General features: G+C 39.5%; 1 pseudogene across 1 annotated transcript; it reads left to right on the top strand.

The window, feature by feature from the left end:
• The first annotated feature begins 154 nt into the window (after positions 1-154).
• Positions 155-8,311, top strand: LOC104529119 (myosin heavy chain, skeletal muscle, adult-like; annotated as a pseudogene). The gene is made up of 15 exons (XR_728058.2): positions 155-164; positions 997-1,024; positions 1,123-1,234; positions 1,328-1,420; positions 2,567-2,630; positions 2,722-2,820; positions 2,914-3,017; positions 3,098-3,236; positions 3,480-3,598; positions 3,689-3,838; positions 6,079-6,249; positions 7,066-7,372; positions 7,482-7,558; positions 8,003-8,090; positions 8,181-8,311. The product of XR_728058.2 is annotated as a myosin heavy chain, skeletal muscle, adult-like (transcript).
• Positions 8,312-8,340: the final 29 nt, after the last annotated feature.

Below are 8,340 nucleotides of genomic sequence, written 5' to 3'. Positions count from 1 at the left end.
AATATGAGGGGACTTTTTCAAAGCTTACATGTTTCTGATGCATATGTTATCATGTGTTTTATTATCTTCTCACCATTGTTTCTACTACTTTAAATGAAAGACACCCCTGCATTCAGCGAGGTGTTTTGGCATTTTGCTTGCTTGTTTTAAGCTCATGCTAACAGGTGAGTGGCTGTCAGAGTGATTCCATCAAAAAGACATTTTAAAAATAATCACAGAGTTTCCCTGATAAACATTGTGATACTTTCTTAACATCATTAGAGTTTTATTTCAGTCATAGAATTAATCAGTGCTGATTTAAACAGAATTTTCTTACATCAGTATTTCTAAAAAGTAAGTATAATGCCAGAGATAGTTAGGTTGTCAGGAAAAAACAATAAGCCAAATAGACTAGGTGGAGCACAGAATATAATTATGTCGTAATGAAATAGTGAAATTGAACAGGCTATGAGATCCATATGTGATGTGAAAATTCTGTCCAATGATATGAAGTTAATTCATCAAAAGTCTACAGGAAACATCAGTATCACAGATATTCAGATTTGTCTTGATAAAACCATGACATGAAAAAATGACATAGAATGTTATTTTGCTACTTGTTTTGTTTCCACCTTTTCATTCCTTTCTTTGTGATATTGGGTTCAGAACAATTACCTGTGCTCAATGGCTCCTTACCCTCCCTTTCTATACTGCTCTAAATGCAGTCTGTGTAGCAGAAAATTAAAACAACAAAACCAGAAACAATTTACTGTATGCAGGAGAAAAAAAGCCATAAAGAGTGAAGTAGAGAAGAAACACACATCCTTTCAAGGGTTTTCATTGTTCCTAGATAAACATTACTTTGCAAAGAATTGATTTTTTTAAAACTGTTACTCGGAAACAAAGGAAAAAGAATGCAGATATTTTTCTTGTCATAACATTACATTTACTTCCTTAATTTTCAGTCTTTTTGTCATCTTCATTTACAAATTCTATTTGTTTCTGCCTCTTTCACAGATCGTGAGAACCAGTCAATCCTGATCACGTATGTACACTCCCAGCTTGGGTCCATGAGGGGCTGCAAGGTGCCTAGGGACCTCCTGCCTGACCACACGCTCTCTGCTTCTCTCTTTGGTTTTGCAGCGGAGAATCTGGTGCAGGGAAGACTGTGAACACAAAGCGTGTCATCCAGTACTTTGCAACAATTGCAGCAAGTGGGGAGAAGAAAAAGGAGGAGCAGTCTGGCAAAATGCAGGCAAGTTAATAGATACTGGTTTGAATCAATGCTTTTCTCTGTTCCTGACATGATTTTTGGAAATGATAACCAGGAATAATTACCATCCTGTAGGGAACGCTTGAGGATCAAATCATCAGCGCCAACCCACTGCTGGAGGCCTTTGGAAATGCCAAGACTGTGAGGAACGACAACTCCTCACGCTTTGTAAGTTTTTAATCAGAGAAGTTGACATTTACAGGTGAAAAAGGATGTCAGAACAGAAACTATCACTTCTGAAGTGTCATGGTCGGGGTTGGATGATTGTATTCATTGAACTAATATTTTCTTCATAATTTTGTCAACTAAAAGTTATCTAGCTAGACTACCAAATTTAAAATATAACTGTAAAAATGTATTATAGCAAATATTTACAAAGGGGGAACATTTAAATATGTATAAATATCTATAGTATTGAATATTTATAAATATCTCTCTATATATACGTACTCCTGGTACCTATCATATAGACTACAGATACAAATTTTTGTAAATTGATATAATGCAGAAGGAAGTGAGGAAAGGAGGGAGGGAGGGTAAGAGGGAGGAAAAGACAGGATTGAAATTGCCTGCATGAGATCAGCAAAAATACGAATCTCTGTTTTTTAAACACAGAACTGGACAGGTCTATTAATCTGACTCTTCAGACCTGATACAAGTTGTCTGGGAAGGGATTGGGACAAAGATGTCTTCAAGACTTCCTGTCAGAAACCAAACTACTCTATGACATGTCCTTTTGTTCATTTTAACGCAAAAAGCCATTTGTAAAGTTTATTAGACAAGCTGTGAATGTCCTTGGGAAATCACAACGCCAATTTACAGTCTCCTCCTAAAGACCTATGTTCTGGGTGTGTTGCCCCAATCCCCATAACTCAGAAAATGACAGCAGCCTTCTGTTTTTCTGCAAGATCCAAAAAACTCATTGAACATTTAAACCACAAAAATCCACCTTCACAGCATCCTATCTGATTAAAAGATTAAGCAACTGCATCTTGGCTTACGATCTATTTGTCTTGGTTTACCCGTCTGTTTGAACTAAGGCATAAATGACCTAATTAAAGGTTTCTTTAGTGGTTTTCTTCTTCCTGTTCGTTCAGAGTTATCCACTAAATAGTAATAACTCAGCTCAGATCTTTACCTTAGTATTGCCAGTATAGTTTCCTGATTTTTTTTCTCTTTTGCTTTTTTTAAGAAAAATAAGGAAAGAAAAAATCAAAACAGGTTCTAAGTTTAAATCCTGTCCTCTGTGGAGAACACTTACATACTTACAGCCTTAGTGAAATTTCAAAATGCCTTTTTTTTTCCCTTCTAAAGGGCAAATTCATTCGAATCCACTTTGGTGCCACAGGCAAACTGGCTTCTGCTGACATTGAAACATGTAAGAAACCTCCTGACCTAATCACAGTCCTTCCTCCCTTTCCACCTCAGTGTACTTTCTCAGGCTAAATCTATCCTATTGTCCTTGACAGATCTGCTGGAGAAGTCCAGAGTCACTTTCCAGCTCAAGGCAGAAAGAAGCTACCACATATTTTATCAAATCATGTCCAACAAGAAGCCAGAGCTAATTGGTAGGAAGTATCATAAATTGTTTGATGGAATCGGAATGTGTTTAACATTTATCTTCACTCCTATGCCCAGATATGTCCTATTCCTCATTACAGACATGCTCCTCATTACCACCAACCCATATGACTACCAATTTGTGAGTCAAGGTGAGATCACAGTTGCCAGTATTAATGACCAGGAGGAGCTGGTGGCTACGGATGTAAGTGACACAGAGCATATTTATATGATAAAAGTTTCATTTAATGGCCCACAGGTTTATTTAACTGATTCTGTTGCCAGAGTGCCATTGACATCCTGGGCTTCACTGCTGATGAGAAAACAGCCATTTACAAGCTGACGGGGGCTGTCATGCACTATGGGAACCTGAAGTTTAAGCAGAAGCAGCGTGAGGAGCAGGCAGAGCCCGATGGCACAGAAGGTATTAACAAAATCTAGAACTCCCAGTAACAAAGTGTTACACAGCTGGCAGTTGCCACTCAGGTACCTGGCTCCAACTTACTTTCATAAACATATAAATCTCAATTTCCATATTATTTATGTCTTTAAATTTGCCTTCAAGATACCACAAGACAGCAGTGCTGAAATCTACAGCTACATACTAGAGGATGTCCACTTTCAATAATCACTTCTCCTCTGTCACTGTCTCCCTTTCTGTGTATAGTTGCTGACAAGGCTGCCTATTTGATGGGTCTGAACTCAGCAGACCTGCTCAAGGCCCTCTGCTACCCTCGAGTCAAGGTTGGGAATGAGTATGTGACCAAGGGTCAAACTGTGCAGCAGGTAACAACCAACTGGTGACTGGGAACCTCTGGCTTGATTTACTCTCTTGCTCTGGGTACTATTTTCCTTCTGCTGCATTCTTTGTTTTAGGTGAACAATTCAGTGGGTGCTCTGGCAAAGGCTGTCTATGAGAAGATGTTCTTGTGGATGGTTGTTCGCATCAACCAACAGCTGGATACCAAGCAACCCAGACAGTACTTCATTGGTGTCCTTGACATTGCTGGCTTCGAGATCTTTGATGTAAGTACCACAGGAATCAGCAAAATCTTGAAAAGACCATTAGGGCTCAAGAGAAACTGGAGAATTATGGTGGATTTATTTGAAAACATTCCATTAACTTCACAGAATCACAGAATGGTAGGGGTTGGAAGGGACCTCTGGATATCATCTAGTCCAACTGCCCCTGCCAGATCAGGTTCACCTCAAACATGTTGCACAGGACTGCATCCAGGCAGGTTTGGAATATCTCCAGAGAAGGAGACTCCACAACCCCTCTGGACAGCCTGTTCCCGTGCTTTGTCACCCTCACAGTAAAGAAGTTTTTCCTCATGTTTAAGTGGAACCTCCTGTGTTCCAGCTTATGCCCATTTCCCCTTGTCCTATCACTGGCCACCACTAAAAAGAGTCTGACCCCATCGTTTTTACACCCTCCCTTTAGAAATTTATAAACATTAGTAAGGTCCCGTCTCAGTCTTCTCTTTTCTAGGTTAAACAGACCTAGCTCTCAGTCTTTCCTCAAAAGAAAGATGCTCCAGCCCCCTAATCATCTTAGTAGCCCTCCGCTGGACTGTCTCTAGAAGTTCCCTGTCTCTCTGGAACTGAGGGACCCAGAATTGGACACAATATTCCAGATGTGGCCTCACCAGGACAGAGTAGAGGGGGAGAACCTCCCTCCACCTGCTGGTCACACTCTTCTTAATGCACCCCAGGAAATCATTGGCCTTCTTGGCTACAAGGGCACATTGTTGGCTCATGGCCAACTGGTCATCCACCAGTATTCCCACATCCTTCTCTGCAGGGCTGCCTTCCAGCAGGTCAACACCAAATCTATACTGGTGCCTGGGGTTATTCCTCCCCAGGTGCAGGACCCTACACTTGCCCTTATTCAACTTCATAAGTTTCCTCTTTTCCCAACTCTCTAGCCTGTCCAGATCTCACTGAATGGCAGCACAGCCTTCCCGTATATCAGCCATTCCTCCCAGTTTAGTGTCATCAGCAAACTTGCAGAGAGTACACTCAATCCCTTCATCCAAGTCACTGATGAATATATTGAATAGGACTGGACCAAGTACTGACCCTTGGGGAACACCACTAACCACAGGCCTCCAACTAGACTCTGTACCACTGATTAAAACCCTCTGAACTCTGCCAGTTCTTCACCTACCTCACTGTCCCCTCATCTAACCCACACTTCTTAAGCTTACGTGTGAGGATGTTATGGAAGACAGTGTCAAAAGCCTTGCTGAAGTCAAGGTAGACAACATCCACTGCTCTCCCCTCATCCACCCAGCCAGTCATGCTACCATAGAAGGATATTAAATTGTCAGACATGATTTCCCTTTAGTGAATCCATGTTGACTCTTTCCAATAACTTTCTTTTCCTCTACATGTTTAGAGGTAGCCTCCAGAATGATCTGTTCCATCACCTTCCCAGGGATGGAGGTGAGGCTGACTGGCCTGTAGTTTGCAATTTCAAATAAAATTTTTCATTTTTTTAAAGTTTATTTTTAATTTTCTGGAAATGCTTTCCTTCCTTGTATATGTCAGTCCTTTTTATCCAGCACAATCCGTGAGCTTCAATGGATCTGCATATAATATCTTTATGTGGTACACAAGGAAGAAGCAGCTTCCTTTTACTTAATTAGCACAAATGTTGTAGCTTTTCAATTATTTGACCTTAATATTAAATAAAATCCACTCAGAAATAGCACACAAATACCGAAGATACAGTATCATGGAGTGTAGGTACAGAAAGGTAGACTTATGTCTCACACAAAAGTGTGTCAAAGCTTCGGAAAAAGAGAGCAGTATCTATCCTTTGTTTCTGAAGCACCAAAGGGTGATTCCAACAGGAAGAAAGCATTGACCGCCCTTAGTGCAGACAGAGAAGTTCTATAGACATTTGGGGAGGGTACCACTCCTGGCTTGGTAAACACTGGCAATGTCTACTTTTTTTGTAAGGTCAATGGGAAAATTTACATAATAAGAGAGAAAAGAGTGAATTTCACCTTGATAGGGGTAAGACTACCAAATAATTTTGGAATTTGATTTAAAAATAAATTCTATATGTAAACATCATACAGGTAGCAAACAGCAAAAAAACCCCAAACCCCAGTCTCTTTAAAAATAGGTCATGGGATATTTTAACATGAAAAAAATTTTTGTTTTAACTGGGCATCCCTGCATGGGATTCTGAGTGCACAGGAGAAATCTATACAGGCAGTTCTTCATCTTGAGAATCTTGTCTTTCCACTGAACAGTTCAACAGCCTGGAGCAGCTGTGCATCAACTTCACCAATGAGAAACTGCAACAGTTCTTCAACCACCACATGTTCGTGCTGGAGCAAGAGGAGTACAAGAAGGAAGGAATTGAATGGGAGTTCATTGATTTTGGGATGGACCTGGCTGCCTGCATTGAGCTCATTGAAAAAGTATGGTGATTACATTTAAGATTTTGGTATTCCTTCTTTGTGACAGAATTTTTTGATTTTTCTACAGCCTTATTTTTTCTTGCCTAATCCTTCATAAACCTACCTATTATTATCCTGGCTATTTGCATTCAAAAAGTGCCTTTTCATTTCAAATATTGTATGTGTTCAGAAAGTAATTTATAAGGACCTTTGTTATTTGGCTACAAATGGAGTACCTTTAGGTTATCCATTACCTATATTATCATGCATTTTTAAAAAAATAACTGTATTCTTCTTTGTTTGGCAATAGAATAATTAACATGATCACACATAATTTAATGGCAAGGATTCTCTGTAGGTGTGTTTGCTAGTCTACAAAGATGAAAGATCTCTTTTCAGAAACCCAGACACAATTTTCTGTATTATGATTATGCTTTTGGTATTAAAGACAGGGTATTTCATACAAAAAAAATAAAAAAAATATTTCAGGAAGTAGCTGAAAGATCTGTTGAAAAAAGGTCAGTTTTAGTAAGACATGTTAATCTACACAAATTTACATTGGGAAAGCATTAAGGCAAAAAACTAAAAATCTTCTTTTGACTTCCAAATTATTTAGAAAACATTGTGTGATTATTATGACATTATCTGTTCTGAAATGCATTAGTTTCAGACACAAATTCATGTTATGTCTAGAACTGCATGTGCAAAACTTTACAAAGATTTGATCCATTTTTGATCCAAAAATTTAATCCATTTCTGTTTCCTGTGCTTTACTGCAACCTCCTTCTATAGGCAGGTACGTATTTTATCACTCTTATTTTTTGCTGCTTCTTCCAGCCCATGGGCATCTTCTCCATCCTGGAAGAGGAGTGCATGTTCCCCAAGGCAACTGACACCTCTTTCAAGAACAAGCTCTATGACCAGCATCTGGGCAAGTCCAGCAACTTCCAGAAGCCCAAACCTACTAAAGGGAAGGCTGAGGCCCACTTCTCCCTGGTGCGCTATGCTGGCACAGTGGACTACAACATCTCTGGCTGGCTTGAAAAGAACAAGGATCCCCTAAATGAAACTGTCATTGGGCTGTATCAGAAATCATCTGTGAAGACACTGGCCTTACTGTTTGCCTCTGCTGGTGGAGAGGCAGGTCAGTTCTCTGAAATGCACAGAGTTCTCTTTGGTGCACAGTAGTTCTGCAAAATTGTGGAATCAAAAATTGGCCCCAAAGTCATATTTCATTATTTTCATTTTATCAGAGGCTAGTGGTGGTGGTGGCAAGAAAGGTGGCAAGAAGAAGGGTTCTTCATTCCAGACTGTCTCAGCTCTTTTCCGGGTAAGTAAACACTTTATCTTTTCATCTATTCAAATTAGAATTAAACTGCACTTTCAACTGGCTCAGACACAGTAAAAAAACCAAATCAAAACAAAAAACAAACAACTTCAATTCAGATCTTCATTAAAAAAGAATCCTATGGAATGAAAAACGACACTATAAAGTTCTAAACTTACATCTAAAGTAAACATTAATTTTCTCATAAATCTATGAAGTTCTTGCCCTCTATCTCTCATTGGGTTGATGGCAATTTATAACTTTTCCTAAAGGGTGATGTTTGATGTTCAGAATCAGAGGGGACTGAGCTATTAATTGAGGTATTATCAGTTGATAATTTTCAGTCCAGTGCATCTCCATTGATAGGACTTTTATGCTAAGTTTGAAAACCTAAAAGTTAGTTTTTCCATGCTTCATATAACTACTCACTAAATCATGGTCCCACAGGAGAACCTAAACAAGCTCATGACCAATCTACGGAGCACTCACCCCCATTTTGTCCGTTGCATCATCCCAAATGAAACAAAAACACCTGGTAAGATCCTCAAACAGAAAGAGAACTTTGAGACATCCATTGTCCACTGAACTGGAAAATGTGGTGTTCATTTACGTTCTGAATTACTAGGTGCCATGGAGCATGAACTGGTACTTCACCAGCTGCGGTGTAATGGTGTGCTGGAAGGCATCAGAATTTGCAGGAAAGGTTTCCCCAGCAGAGTTCTCTATGCTGACTTCAAACAGAGGTAAAAGCTATGAAATGAAGAGACAAGCCAGGTGTCCTCGCT

Source organism: Antrostomus carolinensis, unplaced genomic scaffold (genome assembly GCF_000700745.2).
Source record: "Antrostomus carolinensis isolate BGI_N321 unplaced genomic scaffold, ASM70074v2 scaffold8820, whole genome shotgun sequence".
In the NCBI taxonomy this organism is placed as follows: domain Eukaryota; kingdom Metazoa; phylum Chordata; class Aves; order Caprimulgiformes; family Caprimulgidae; genus Antrostomus; species Antrostomus carolinensis.
Note: the sequence above shows the minus strand (reverse complement) of the source record. Positions and strands in the feature narration are given on the sequence as shown.